General features: G+C 32.3%; 1 non-coding gene across 1 annotated transcript; it reads left to right on the plus strand.

The window, feature by feature from the left end:
• Positions 1-6099: 6099 nt before the first annotated feature.
• Positions 6100-6179, plus strand: TRNAL-UAG (transfer RNA leucine (anticodon UAG)). The gene has a single exon. It is a non-coding gene; the product is annotated as a tRNA-Leu (tRNA).
• Positions 6180-15000: the final 8821 nt, after the last annotated feature.

Consider the following 15000-nt stretch of genomic DNA (forward strand, 5'->3'; position numbering starts at 1 on the left):
ATCATTTAATATCCATCCCTTTGGTCTTATTGACATAAGAGATGTCATTTATAGTCTATCTCTTTCTATATATGGAAAGTCAAGAAATTCTCATCGAAACATCGAGAAATTGTGCATATAGAAAACTCTAAAGAAAGAAAAAAAGGAGACCCATGCCATGATTTTCAAATCTTTTCTATTTAGTAGTCTAAGTTTCTCGATGAGGATAATTAATTCGGTCGTTGTGGTCGGACTCTATTATGGATTTCTGACTACATTCTCCATAGGTCCCTCTTAGATCTTCTTTCTCCAATCTTGGATTAGGGAAGAAGGAGATATTCGCGACTACTGGCGATTTCATTATGGGGCAGCTCATGATCTTCATATCGATCTATTATCCACCTCTGTATCTATTCTTTCTTAGCTAAACAGGTGGAAGATCTATCCAATTTGGTTATATTATATCATGGACTCGAAAAACGGATCTGAATTTGACTGAAATGCACGATCTTCACAGGTATCACTTTTCACGATACCTAAAAGGTGGAATAGCGATTTTCGAACCATTTCCTATAAGAGAATGGTTTCCATTACTTTGAGAAATGGATTCTTATATCAAACTATAGCTATTGCATTAAAGAAGAAAAGAAACTAATAGAAGTCGAAGACGCGGAATGATAGTGAATAGAGAGAAAGATTCTTCTGATTTTCTTGTTTCTATCTACTAGACGCCGTAGAGAATTGAGAATTTTCATGTCTTTCAATTCTCGTACTCGTAATTGGAAAGTTATGGAAGGAGACCCATCATTTTGCAATGAAAACAACATATAAAACTCTGGACAATTTCGAAATCAGGCCAAGCGTCTTAATACATATGCAAAAAAATTCATTATTGGCCCACCATTGATTAGAAGATTTAGCTTGTATGAATCGCTATTGGTTTGATACGAATAATGACAATCGTTTCAGTATGTTAAGGATACAGATGTATCCACAATTCATTTAGAGTTACTTAATAGTCTATTTCTTATACCATATCTCTATCCCGTGAAATTCTCGAGCCAAAAGATGGATGCATATGCTGTGTTTCATTTTGCTAAATGATATCAATTAAATGGTGTATCAATTCCATAAATTGCATATAGCAATAAATAAATCAGCAAAATTCTTTCTAATATTTTAGATAGAAGAAACATTTCTTCTATCTAAAATATTAGAAAGAATGTACCCTTCTATCCAAATCCAATTTGCATCGATAAAATAAATCCAAATTCCAGTAGTAGATGAATAATTGCAAATTTGTGTGTGTACGAGATTAGAATAACTTCAAAATAACTGACATAATTTTGTATTTTTCCTGATCAGAAAAATACATGAAAAAGAAAGGAGGTAGAAAAATTTTTGGATTTATGGTTAAAGAAGAAAAAGAAGAAAACAGGGGTTCTGTTGAATTTCAAGTATTCAGTTTCACCAATAAGATACGGAGACTTGCTTCACATTTGGAATTACACAAAAAAGATTTTTCATCGGAAAGAGGTCTACGAAGACTTTTGGGAAAACGTCGACGTTTGCTGGCTTATTTGGCAAAGAAAAATAGAGTACGTTATAAGAAATTAATCGGTCAGTTGAATATTCGGGAGCAGTAATTTAATCGTTCAAATTTTTTTCTTGTTTTATTATTTTTTTAGTAGTCTTATAGTAGTCTTAGATTTTTCATTTTGATGAGCCTCGCTTTGAGGAATTCATGGAATAATCCATTTTCATGGAATAATGAATTAAGGAAGAAAGGATATGAGTCTACCGCTTACAAGAAAAGATCTCATGATAGTCAATATGGGCCCTCAACACCCATCAATGCATGGTGTTCTTCGACTGATCGTTACTCTCGATGGTGAGGATGTTATTGATTGTGAACCCATATTAGGGTATTTACACAGAGGAATGGAAAAAATCGCGGAAAACCGAACTATTATACAATACTTACCTTATGTAACAAGGATATAGAGAGATTGTAGAAAGGGGATAGGATAGTTATTTTTGCAAGAGACTTGTTGTAAATTCCTTAACTTAAGAAAGAAAAAAGAATAAAAACACAGATACATAACATAAAAAAAAGAATAAATAAGACGAGATTCGACCTCCCCCTACATATTTAATTTCCTCTCCTATACAAAAACTAGCAAGACCCACTCCATTGGTAATTCCATCAATAACACCCTTATCAAAAAACTCCGTGAGTTCGGTTAACCCTCTTATACCGAGGGTAAAGACCCTAGTATAGAAAATATCTATATAACCACGATTATATGACCAACTGTATATATTTTTTTTTACTTGATCTAAAAATTCTTTTTTAGGATTTCCTTTGTAAAAAGAGTTTATTAAATCCAAATTCTGAAAAAAAGAATAAGCGGATCCATAGAAGATATATGCTATGAATAAACCAAAGATAGCTAGACTTACAGAAGAAATTGCATTAGTAATAAATTCATATGAATTTACAAAAGAATTAGAACTTTCCTGGGTAAAGTTTATTGAGGGAGTTAACCACTTTGATAATATGGTTAACTCTGCTATTCCATTACCAATTCCTCCATTATCAAAAGAGATTCCTATGAATCCAATGAACAAAGTGAAAAGTAGTAATATAAGAAGAGGAAATAACATAGTATTTCCCGTTTCATGCGGATAGGCAAAAGTTTTTTTAGCCCCAAAAGACGTAGTAAAGGATCCTATCCTATTTCTTGTATTACCTTGAATTTTTGGTATATTTTGTGAAAAAAAAGAAACTCCACTCTTCGTTGTTGATAAAACGAAATCCCTATTCACTCCTTTGGGTATCCTTTTTCCCCATAAGGATATTGAATACAAGGAACTCTCTTTAGTGCTACTGTAATTTTGAAAATGAACACGCAAATACCCATCAAATGTAAGTAAATATATCCGAAACATATAAAAGGCAGTTAATCCTGCAGTAAAGGAGGCTATTATTCCAAAAAAGGGCGAATACAACCAACTATTACTAAGGATTTCATCTTTGGACCAGAAGCAAGCAAGAGGTGGAATACCACAAAGAGAAAGTGTACCCCATAAAAAAGTAGTTCTTGTGATTGGAATGTATTTTCTTAAACCGCCCATAAGAACCATATTTTGACTTTTATCTGGTGAATATCCAACAAGAGGTTCCATTGAATGAATAACGGATCCGGATCCCAAGAACAATAAAGCTTTTGAATAAGCATGAGTGATCAAATGGAATAAAGCAGCTTGATAAGAACCTATACCTAGAGCTAACATCATATAACCCAATTGAGACATTGTAGAATAGGCTAAGCTTCTTTTAATATCTCTCTGAGCAAGAGCTAAAGTAGCTCCTAAGAATAGTGTTATTGTACCTACTAAAGAAATAAAACTCATTATCAAAGGTAAAGATATGAAAAGAGGAAGAAGTCGAGCTAGAAGAAAAATTCCCGCAGCAACCATAGTTGCTGCGTGTATAAGAGCCGAAATAGGAGTGGGCCCTTCCATAGCATCGGGTAACCATACGTGAAGAGGGAATTGTGCGGATTTCGCAACTGCACCAAGGAATAATAAAAAAGCACACAAAGTAGTAAGTAAAGAGTTAATTCCATTATTAGGAATCCAGTTATTAGCTATTTTGAACAAATCCCTAAACTCTAAACTACCTGTTATCCAAAAAAAACCTAAAATTCCTAATAATAGACCAAAATCCCCTACACGATTAGTTACAAAAGCTTTTTGACAAGCACTCGCTGCGATTGGTCGTGTAAACCAAAAGCCTATCAATAAATAAGAACACATTCCCACGAGTTCCCAAAAAAAATAAATTTGTATCAAATTGGAGCTAGTAACCAATCCCAACATGGAAGTATTGAAAAAACTTATATAAACAAAAAATCTCAAATATCCTTCATCGTGAGACATATAACCATCACTATAAATAAGAACCAGGATTCCTACAGTAGTAATTAGTATTAACATAATAGAAGTAAGTGGGTCAATCAAGTATCCAAATTCTAAAGAAAAATCATTATTGACGGTCCAAGACCATAGATATTGATAGATCGAACTTCCATTTATTTGTTGAATAGACAGTTGAACTGAGAATACCATAGCTATACTTAAGAGTAAAACACTAGGAAAAGCCCATATGCGACGAAGATTTTTTGTTGCTGTCGGAATAAGAATAAGGCCAAATCCCATTGACATAATAACTGGAAGTGGGAGAAGAGGGATTACCCATGCATATTGATATGTATGTTCCATAAGAAAAGAAATTGCAATTTTTACTTCAATTTTTACTTCAATTTTTCTATAAAATTGTTTCCGATTCACCAAACCAATTCTTATCTCTTTCTGAAAGAATAAATAAAAAGAATAAGAAAAAATACTGAAATTCTTAATTTTTCCAAAATTTATCTCATTGAAATAATTAAAAATTAAGAATGGGTTTAGTTGGTTAAATTAAAAAAGTTAATAAAATAACTAGGTAACGAAGTTATTTTATTAACTAAATAAAGATATTTATAAAAATAAAAAAAAAAAAGTGGAATCATTTTACTTTCTATTCATAATTCATTTTTATATTTCTTTAAAACAAAGATGAAACAGCTCTCTTGTTCCATAATTAACTGATTGAGTGAATTCCAATGAAAACCTATGTTTATAAGAAATTATCGAATAGTCCTTACTTCATATAGAACTAAAATTCTAATGACTATAAATTACCTAAGTTTTAGAATGTCTTGTTTAAGAGACTCAGTATTTTTTGTTTTGATTGGAATTCCTTTCCTTTATGGAATACCATTCTGAACTTAATTAACTATTTTCATTTTCCCTTCTTTTTATCCCCCCGTCTTATCTTATATGGGGGATAGGCTTCCATACCATATATCTATATATGGAGTATACTTGATATATAAATAGATATAAATAGATTTAAATGAGAAACCCTTCTATATATTCTATATTATTAAAAAAAAAGTATAAAATATATAAAGAAAAAATGTTAAAAAATTCTTGTTGTCTTATCCGCATTAGACAAAATGAAGTAAAAAATAATTCAAAATTTAAGTATCTTTCAGTATCTAAGTATAAATACTAATAAAAAGAAGAAAGAAGGATTGATTTGCAGCAATAGATGTCTTTCACATACAACTAGAAAAAAGTAATTTCCTTTTTGAATGGCAGTTCCAAAAAAACGTACTTCAATGTCAAAAAAGCGTATTCGTAAAAATATTTGGAAGAAAAAGACTTATTTTTCCATAGTACAATCTTATTCTTTAGTAAAATCAAGATCATTTTCGAGCGGTAATGAGCATCCAAAACCAAAGGGTTTTTCTGGGCAACAAACAAATAATAAGATTTTGGAATAATATGAATTGACTTATCAAAAAAGAATTCCAATTATTTAATAATTTGGATTCTTCTTTGAATGTACTTTTATGTGTCGAATTACTCGGTACAATATTCTTAGAACAAAAAACCCCTCTTATCTTATATATACAAGAAAAAAAAAGTTTTGTTTGGTATACTGTGTGCTAAGTATTCTTTTCCTATCAATGAACTTTTCATAATTTTCCTAATAGAATCCTCATATTCTATTAGGAAAATTATGAAAAGTGGAGTATTCTTACAATAGGACTTACAACTTCCACCTATCTTCTCCAAAATCATAAGGTTAGTAAATCTTATTAATAAGAGCATAAAGACTTTCATTCTAGAAATTTTTAAAAAATCCAAAAAGCCTTTTCTATTTATCCATTTTATTTTAATTTCATCATTAAATAGAAACCCTTTTGGATTTTTTTTCATTGTATTGAAAGAATTTTCAAAATGTAAAGGGGAAATTAATTAGAAAAAATTAGTTCTATAATTGCAAGTTAGAAAAAAGAAGTTCCAACTCTTTCAAGCAGTGTTTGTGTTTCTATTGGGCAAAGCAAGAGTTTATTGTAAAAAAAAAAAATGGAAACGATACTACCAAACGAAGTCTATTTTAATGAAAACTCTAATGTTCCTAAATTTTATGGACTTTCCCAATATCGACGATTCCCAAGATAATAGCTATTATTCTTTTAAGTTACCTATTATTTGAAGTTAGCCGCCATGGTGAAATTGGTAGACACGCTGCTCTTAGGAAGCAGTGCTCAAGCATCTCGGTTCGAATCCGAGTGGCGGCATTCTTGAAAAAGAATACAATAGATTAGAAATCAATTCGAAATTTACAATTTTGTAATGGGACCTTCCCCTTATGCTATTTGCAACTTTAGAACATATACTAACTCATATCTCTTTCTCAACGATTTCAATTGTGATTACGATTCATTTTATAACCTTATTAGTTCGTGAACTTGGAGGATTACGCGATTCGTCAGAAAAAGGAATGATAGTTACTTTTTTCTCTATAACAGGATTCTTAGTTTCTCGTTGGGCTTCCTCGGGACATTTTCCATTAAGTAATTTATATGAGTCATTGATCTTCCTTTCATGGGCCCTGTATATTCTTCATACCATTCCTAAAATACAGAACTCTAAAAATGATTTAAGCACAATAACTACGCCAAGTACTATTTTAACGCAAGGCTTTGCCACATCGGGTCTTTTAACTGAAATGCATCAATCCACGATACTAGTACCTGCTCTACAATCTCAGTGGTTAATGATGCATGTCAGTATGATGTTATTAAGCTATGCAACTCTTTTGTGCGGATCCTTATTATCTGCCGCTATTCTAATCATTAGATTTCGAAATAATTTCCATTTCTTTTCTAAAAAGAAAAAAAATGTTTTAAATAAAACATTTTTCTTTAGTGATATTAAATATTTTTATGCAAAAAGAAGTGCTTTAAAAAGAACCTCTGTCCCTTCATTTCCAAATTATTACAAATATCAATTAACGGAGCGTTTGGATTCTTGGAGTTATCGTGTCATTAGCCTAGGATTTACCCTTTTAACCGTAGGTATTCTTTGTGGAGCAGTATGGGCTAATGAGGCCTGGGGATCCTATTGGAATTGGGATCCTAAGGAAACTTGGGCATTTATTACTTGGACCATATTCGCAATTTATTTACATAGTAGAACAAATCCAAATTGGAAGGGTACGAATTCTGCACTTATAGCTTTGATAGGATTTCTTATAATTTGGATTTGTTATTTTGGTATAAATCTATTAGGAATAGGCTTACATAGTTATGGTTCGTTTACATTAACACCTAAATGATTACATAAAATAAAACCTTCATGAAATGAAGGTTTTTACTTTTATGTTTTATTTGAGAACCCCTTGAACGCCTTATCAAAGGGTTCTCAAAAATTCGAGATAGATCTAATTATACTTTTTTACTTATTTCTGCATTATATACTTTTTTACTTATTTCTGCATTAATAGAGCAGACGAGTAAAAAAAAGCAAACCTATTTAGGATAATAATTGGATAAGAGAGCCTCTACCCTGTCAACGGATAGGGAGAGAACAAAATCTGGATAAATACCAATTCCTATTACTGGTAAAAAGATACAGATTAAAATAAAGAGTTCTCGTGGTCCAGAATCCACAAAATTTGCGTTTGGAACATTAAATAGCTTGTATCCATAGAACATCTGGCGTAACATAGATAATAAATAAATAGGAGTTAATATCATTCCAATTGCCATTACAAAAGTAATTAGTGTTTTTGGCATTAACAGAAATTTTGGACTAGTAATTAGTCCAAAAAATACTACTAATTCTGCGACAAAACCACTCATTCCTGGTAAGGCAAGAGAAGCCATTGAAAAGCTACTAAACATGGTAAAAATTTTAGGCATTGGGATAGATATTCCCCCCAGTTCTTCGAGATAAACAAGACGCATTCTATCAGAAGCGGTTCCTGCCAAGAAAAAAAGTGTAGCACCAATAAATCCATGGGATAATATTTGTAAAATAGCTCCATTGAGTCCAATGTTGGTTATGGAACCAATTCCTATAATTATGAAACCCATGTGAGATACAGAGGAATAAGCTATTCTTTTTTTGAAATTTCGTTGACCAAGAGAAGTTGAAGCTGCATAGATTATTTGGATCGCTCCTATTATTACTAACCAGGGCGAAAATAGATAATGAGCATGAGGTAACAATTCCATGTTGATCCGAATCAATCCATATGCTCCCATCTTTAATAATATTCCCGCTAAAAGCATACATGTACTATAATGTGCTTCCCCATGGGTATCTGGTAACCACGTATGTAGGGGTATAATCGGCAATTTGACAGCATAAGCAATAAGGAAGCCAAAATATAAAAGTATTTCCAAGGTTGCAGGGTATGATTGATTAATTAATCTTTCCAAATCTAATCCTGGTTCGTTGGAACCATATAAGCCCATACCCAGAACTCCGATTAAGAAAAAAATGGAACCGCCTGCAGTATACAAAATAAACTTTGTAGCTGAATATAGACGCCTCTTCCCCCCCCACATGGATAAAAGTAAGTAAACAGGAATTAATTCTAACTCCCACATGATAAAAAAAAGTAAAAGGTCTCGCGAAGAAAATAATCCTATTTGACCACTATACATTGCGAGCATCAGGAAATAGAATAATCGCGAATTCCGTGTAATTGGCCAAGCTGCTAAAGTAGCTAAAGTAGTGATAAATCCTGTCAATAAAATAGATCCTAATGAAAGTCCATCGATTCCCAATCTCCAGTGGAAATCGAAGACATCTATCCATTTATAATCCTCCTTTAATTGGATTAAGGGATCCTCCAGTTGGAAATGATAACAGAACGCATAAGTCATTAGAAGGAATTCTAATAAACAAATAGATATAGTATACCACCTAACGACTTTGTTTCCCTTATGAGGTAAAAAGAAAATTAATGAACCTGCAAATATCGGCAAAACAACAAGTATTGTTAACCAAGGAAAATAACTCATGATAAAGTGATAAAGACAAGATACGTTTTGACCAGAAAAGCCCGTGCTCGATTATTTCGAGCACAGGCTTCTTCGGTAAAGAGGAATCAGACGATTCGAGTGAAGTTTTTTGTAACGTATCAATAAGATAGAGCCATGCTACGTGTTGTTTCAGGCCCTAAATAAACGCGGACACTTAAAAAATCTGTCGGGCAGGCAGATTCACATCTCTTACAACCCACACAATCTTCGGTTCTCGGCGCGGAAGCAATTTGCTTGGCTTTACATCCATCCCAGGGTATCATTTCTAATACATCTGTTGGACAAGCTCGTACACATTGAGTGCATCCTATACATGTATCGTAAATTTTTACGGAATGTGACATTGGATCTATAAATTTTTCTTTTCAACATAAAATTTTTCGATCTGGTAAAAATGAAATTAGTACTATAATGAGTCATATGTATTGTAGACACCAGACGAAGCAATGGTTTATCCAAACTTCAAAAAAAAAAATCTATTTTTTAATCTGTTTGTGAGAAAGCGTGAAGAGAGCCAAGAGACTTTAATTTTGGATTTCAACAATAAATAAGAAATAAGAAAGAATTTTACGAATTGTACAGACGAATTCGAATTAGCCAATAAATTGGCTATCGTCTTTTCAATATAAATTATTGCAATATTCAAATTGCAATATCAATGAATTACAAATACAAAAATTCATTTAAGTGAAAAAGAATACTATGCAATAATCTACTAAAAAAAATGGATATTCTCAAATAATACTAAGAAAATAGTATTGATTTCTATTTATTTTAATATGTGCGCCTTTGTTTAGAGGATTCTATGTCTAATTATTCAAAAGTCTAATTATTCAATAAATTAGATTGATTGATACGAGTGGATTTCCTATTACGATGGATGGAAGAAAGAATGGATAGTCCAATAGCGGCTTCAGCAGCTGCAAGGGCTATAACAAAAATTGCGAAAATATCTCCTTTTAATTGGCGACTATCAAATAGATCAGAAAATGTTACGAGATTTAGATTAATTGAATTCAGTATAAGTTCAAGACATATTAGAGCTCTAACCATGTTTCGGCTTGTGATCAATCCATAGATACCAATCGAAAATAAATAGACACTCAAAAAAAGTACATGCTCAAACATCATTAACTAACTCCTTATCAATCTCGATTCATTTCAATATGAGGGCAAGAATTGAACCGATTCAATTAATTACAATAGAACAATTACACAACAAAAGAAAAAAAAAAAAAAAAAAAAGGAGGTATTTGTTGGCAGTAGATGGATTTTACTAAATCAAAATTGTGATTCTTTAGTTATTTATTTTAGATTTGCAATTCTTATAATTTGTACTTTTTCTAAGTTTTCTTATTGCCGAGCCATAGTAATTGCACCTATTAAAGAAACTAGAAGAATTATGGAAATGAGTTCAAACGGAAGATAAAAATCGGTTGCTAAATGAATTCCAATTTGTTGAACATTATTTATGAGACCCTGTTCTACTATTTGGTTTGATCTTGTAGTCCAAAGAATTCCATACCACGACGTATCTGGGATAGTAGTCATTAGTGAAAAAACAATAGTTATACAAACGAGTGAAGTGAACCCATCTCCAATAGTCCAATAATTCTTATCTTTAGACCATTCTGAGCCATTTACGAACATTACAGCGAATATGATCAAGACATTTATGGCTCCCACATAAATAAGAAGTTGTGCGACAGCTACAAAGTAGGAATTTAATAAAAAATAGAATAAGGATATACAAACAAGAACTAATCCCAGCGAAAAGGCAGAATAAATGGGGTTGGTAAGTAATACTACTCCTAGACCCCCTAGTAGAAGAACAAATCCCCCAAATAGCATAAGAATCTCATGTATTGGTCCAGGTAAATCCATTATGGATAAAAAGAAATTAATAGTATAAAATTTTTCATGAACTGACTAAAACTAAAGGATTCAAGGAAGGAAAAAAGGATTAGGGTATTTTTTTGTGTATAAACTTATAGTTATAAATTATATTATATCACGAAAATCTAGTCTGATTTAAAATAAGAAATAATTTCCAATAAGCAGTAGTTTTTCGTTTTTCTTTATAGTTTAATTTTAAAGTTTAATAAAGAATTATTAGATTTTTATAACAGAAAGACAAAATCAAAGTTTAGTAATCAGTAATCGTTCTTGAATTCGAAGATTTTTCTTTGTTTATTTTACTTTCAGACGAATTCCTAATTGTTTGAATTGTGTAATCTCCCATTATGGAGATTGGTAACCGACTTAAAGCAATTTGATTGTAATTCAATTCATGACGATCATAGGTAGAAAGTTCATATTCTTCAGTCATTGATAAACAGCTTGTTGGACAGTACTCAACACAATTGCCACAAAATATACAAACTCCGAAATCAATACTATAATTAAGCAATTGTTTTCTTTTAATATCCTTTTCAAATCTCCAATCCACAACGGGTAAATCTATCGGACATACGCGAACACATACTTCACAAGCAATACATTTATCAAATTCAAAGTGGATTCGCCCTCGGAAACGCTCTGGTGTAATTGATTTTTCATAAGGGTAGTGAATCGTTATAGGTAAACGATTTGTGTGGGATAAGGTAGTTATGAAACTTTGACCTATGTACCTTGTAGCACGTATTGTTTGTTGACCATAACTCATGAACCCAGTTACCATAGGGAACATATTCATTCTAAATATCTATGAAAAAGATATGTTTCTTTCTCTTGTTTGAGAGAGCTTTTGTGTTGAAAATATTCTTACTATTATTGTATTATCTTATTTATAGTGAAACAAGTTGAGAAGAGGTTGTTAATAAGAGATTGCCCAGGGAAATAGGTAAAAGAAATTTCCATCCAAGATTTAATAACTGATCCATTCTCATCCTCGGTAAAGTCCATCTTATTGTGATAGAAATGAAGAGAAATAAATAAGCTTTAGTTAATGTAATAAATATACCCATTGTCATTTCCAAAATTCCAACTGCTTTATTCATTTGGAAAAAATCAAAAAAGGATATATAGGGAATAGATAAATTCCACCCGCCCAAGTAGAGAACTGTTACAAATAAAGAAGAAACTAATAAATTTAGGTAAGAAACAAGATAAAATAAACCATATTTGATACCGGAATATTCAGTTTGGTAACCTGCTACTAATTCTTCCTCCGCTTCTGGTAAATCAAAGGGTAATCTTTCACATTCTGCCAAAGAAGAAATTAAAAAAACCAGAAAACCTATAGGCTGACGCCAAATATTCCATCCAAAAAAACCGTATTTTGACTGTGCTTCAACTATATCAACTGTACTTGAACTGTTAGATAATCATAGTCGGTGATAACATCACAGTTCCCACCGCTATTTCAAAACCGTACATGAAACCTTAGCTTCATACGGCTTCTCTATGATCAGAAAAAGGAAAGGACTGTTTTGTTCCTAGCCCCGGGGGCGTAGATAGAATTAGATAAAATAAAATAGATTTGAAAGTCCTAAATTAGACCAAAGGAATTCCGTCTGCTAGAATAAGAAAAAGCGCTTCCGAATTGATCTCATCCTTTATAATATAATGAAAATTTTTCTTTGTTCAGTAATAACTTAATCTTGGAATAAAACACTTGTTACTTGTTATAGGAATTCAATTAATAAATGGAAAGAGTTGGGTATTAGTTCATGAGCAATTCTGCATGAATATGGATAGAGGAAGGAAATAATGAAAATTTTTTCTAGTGCACTCCATATCTTTTTTACTATTCTTCTTTCCCCAGGGAGGGGGTATTTAAAAAGAAAAAATGGATAAAGGGTTAATTCGTTCTTGATAGCCATTTCCTTAACAAGTGAATGGGAACATACTCTGGATCGGAATCCGAAGAAAGTACTACTTGATAATTTCTACAAATTGCAAGTCCTTATTATGATTCCTTTTATGGGCAAAAATCTCTAATGTTTTAGATTTTCCATTACTAATCCTTTATGTACTTTAGTGTTCCTAACCCTTCACTAACTTTTGGTGGATTCTTCTTATGGATTATTAAGTTATAGTAATAACTAGGAGTATTCTAGTAATGGAATTCCATATCGTGAATCCTTTATTCTTGGCCGCTTCAAGATATGATGACTAATTAAAAAATATCAACCTTGGGATAAAGAGTTTACACTGCTTATGTTTACTTCCACTTTTTTCTTGTACGTAGGAAATGAGATTTTTTCTTTTTACTACAAATTTATAAGCTGTTTTGTTTCACTCATATAGCTATCTAGTTTAACTTACCAACCCAAATACTAAATAAGAAAAGGAATATAAATAGTTAATGGATTTTATAGGAAAAAGATCTATTTTAACGAATCACACGTAGAGATATTGCTAGCACACAAAAAGTTAATGGTATTTCATAACTAATGGATTGAGCAGCAGCTCGTAGACCGCCTGAAAAAGAATATTTATTATTTGAGCTATATCCTGCCATAAGAAGACCAATAGGAGCTATACTTGAAATGGCAATCCATAAAAAAACACCAATACTAAGATCGGCTAAAACAAAATGATATCCCAAAGGGATAACTAAAAAACTTAATAAAACTGATATGACTGCTATAGAGGGTCCAATGCTAAATAAAGAAATATCTCCTCGGGATGGCAGAATATCTTCTTTAAAAAGTAGCTTAGTCCCATCTGCTATAGCTTGAAGCAGGCCCAGGGGGCCAGCATATTCAGGACCAATACGTTGTTGTATCGACGCAGATATTTCTCTTTCTAACCACACAATTACGAGTACCTCTATTGTTATTCCCAAAAGGAGGGTCAAAATGGGTAGAATCGATATCAGTCCATAGACTTCTTTTAATAATTCCAATTTCGAAAAAGAATTGATAGTTTCTACCTCTACCCTATCTATTATCATTTCAACGATCAACTTCCCCCATAATGATATCTATACTACCTAATATCGTCATGATATCAGCCAATTTCATTTTTTTAACTAGCTGAGGAAGAATTTGCAAATTAATAAACCCGGGTGGACGGATTTTCCATCTCCAGGGGAAAAGGCTATCATCTCCTACTAGATAAATCCCTAATTCACCTTTTGGGGCTTCTACTCTTACATAAAGCTCTTGTCTTGACAATTCAAAATTGGGCGAAGGTTTTTTACCAAGAAATTTATACTCAAAATCATTCCATTCAGAATTATTTTCTTTCTTAAAGCGTCGGACTTCTAAATTTTCATAAGGTCCTCCAGGAATTTTTTCTACAGCTTGTTGAATTATTTTGATGGATTCCCTCATTTCACCAATTCGTACTAAATAGCGAGCTAACGAATCCCCTTCTTTTTGCCATTGGACTTTCCAATCAAATTGGTTGTAAGACTCATAAGGATCTACTTTACGAAGATCCCATTGTATTCCAGAAGCTCGTAACATCGGTCCCGATAAGCCCCAATTTACTGCTTCTTCTCCGCTAATAAAACCTACTCCTTCAACTCGCTCTAAAAAAATTGGATTCTGTGTAATAAGTTGTTGATATTCAACAACTCCGCGTAAAAAATAATCACAGAAATCTAAACATTTATCGATCCATCCATAAGGTAGATCGGCGGCTACTCCTCCGATGCGAAAGTAATTGTGCATCATTCGCATACCTGTAGCAGCTTCAAATAGATCATATATTAATTCTCTCTCTCTAAAAATATAGAAAAAAGGAGTCTGTGCGCCGAGATCCGCCATAAAAGGTCCAAGCCATAGCAAGTGAGAAGCTATCCGGCTTAATTCTAACATAATTACCCTAATATAGCTGGCTCTTTGTGGTATTTGAATATTCTCCAAGAATTCTGGTGCATTTACTGTTATTGCTTCTGTAAACATAGTAGCTAAATAATCCCACCTTGTTACATAAGGTAAGTATTGTATAATAGTTCGGTTTTCCGCGATTTTTTCCATTCCTCTGTGTAAATACCCTAATATGGGTTCACAATCAATAACATCCTCACCATCGAGAGTAACGATCAGTCGAAGAACACCATGCATTGATGGGTGTTGAGGGCCCATATTGACTATCATGAGATCTTTTC

Source organism: Triticum urartu, unplaced genomic scaffold, assembly GCF_056163025.1.
Source record: "Triticum urartu cultivar PI428250 unplaced genomic scaffold, HENAU_Tu73 scaffold1285, whole genome shotgun sequence".
Lineage (NCBI taxonomy): Eukaryota > Viridiplantae > Streptophyta > Magnoliopsida > Poales > Poaceae > Triticum > Triticum urartu.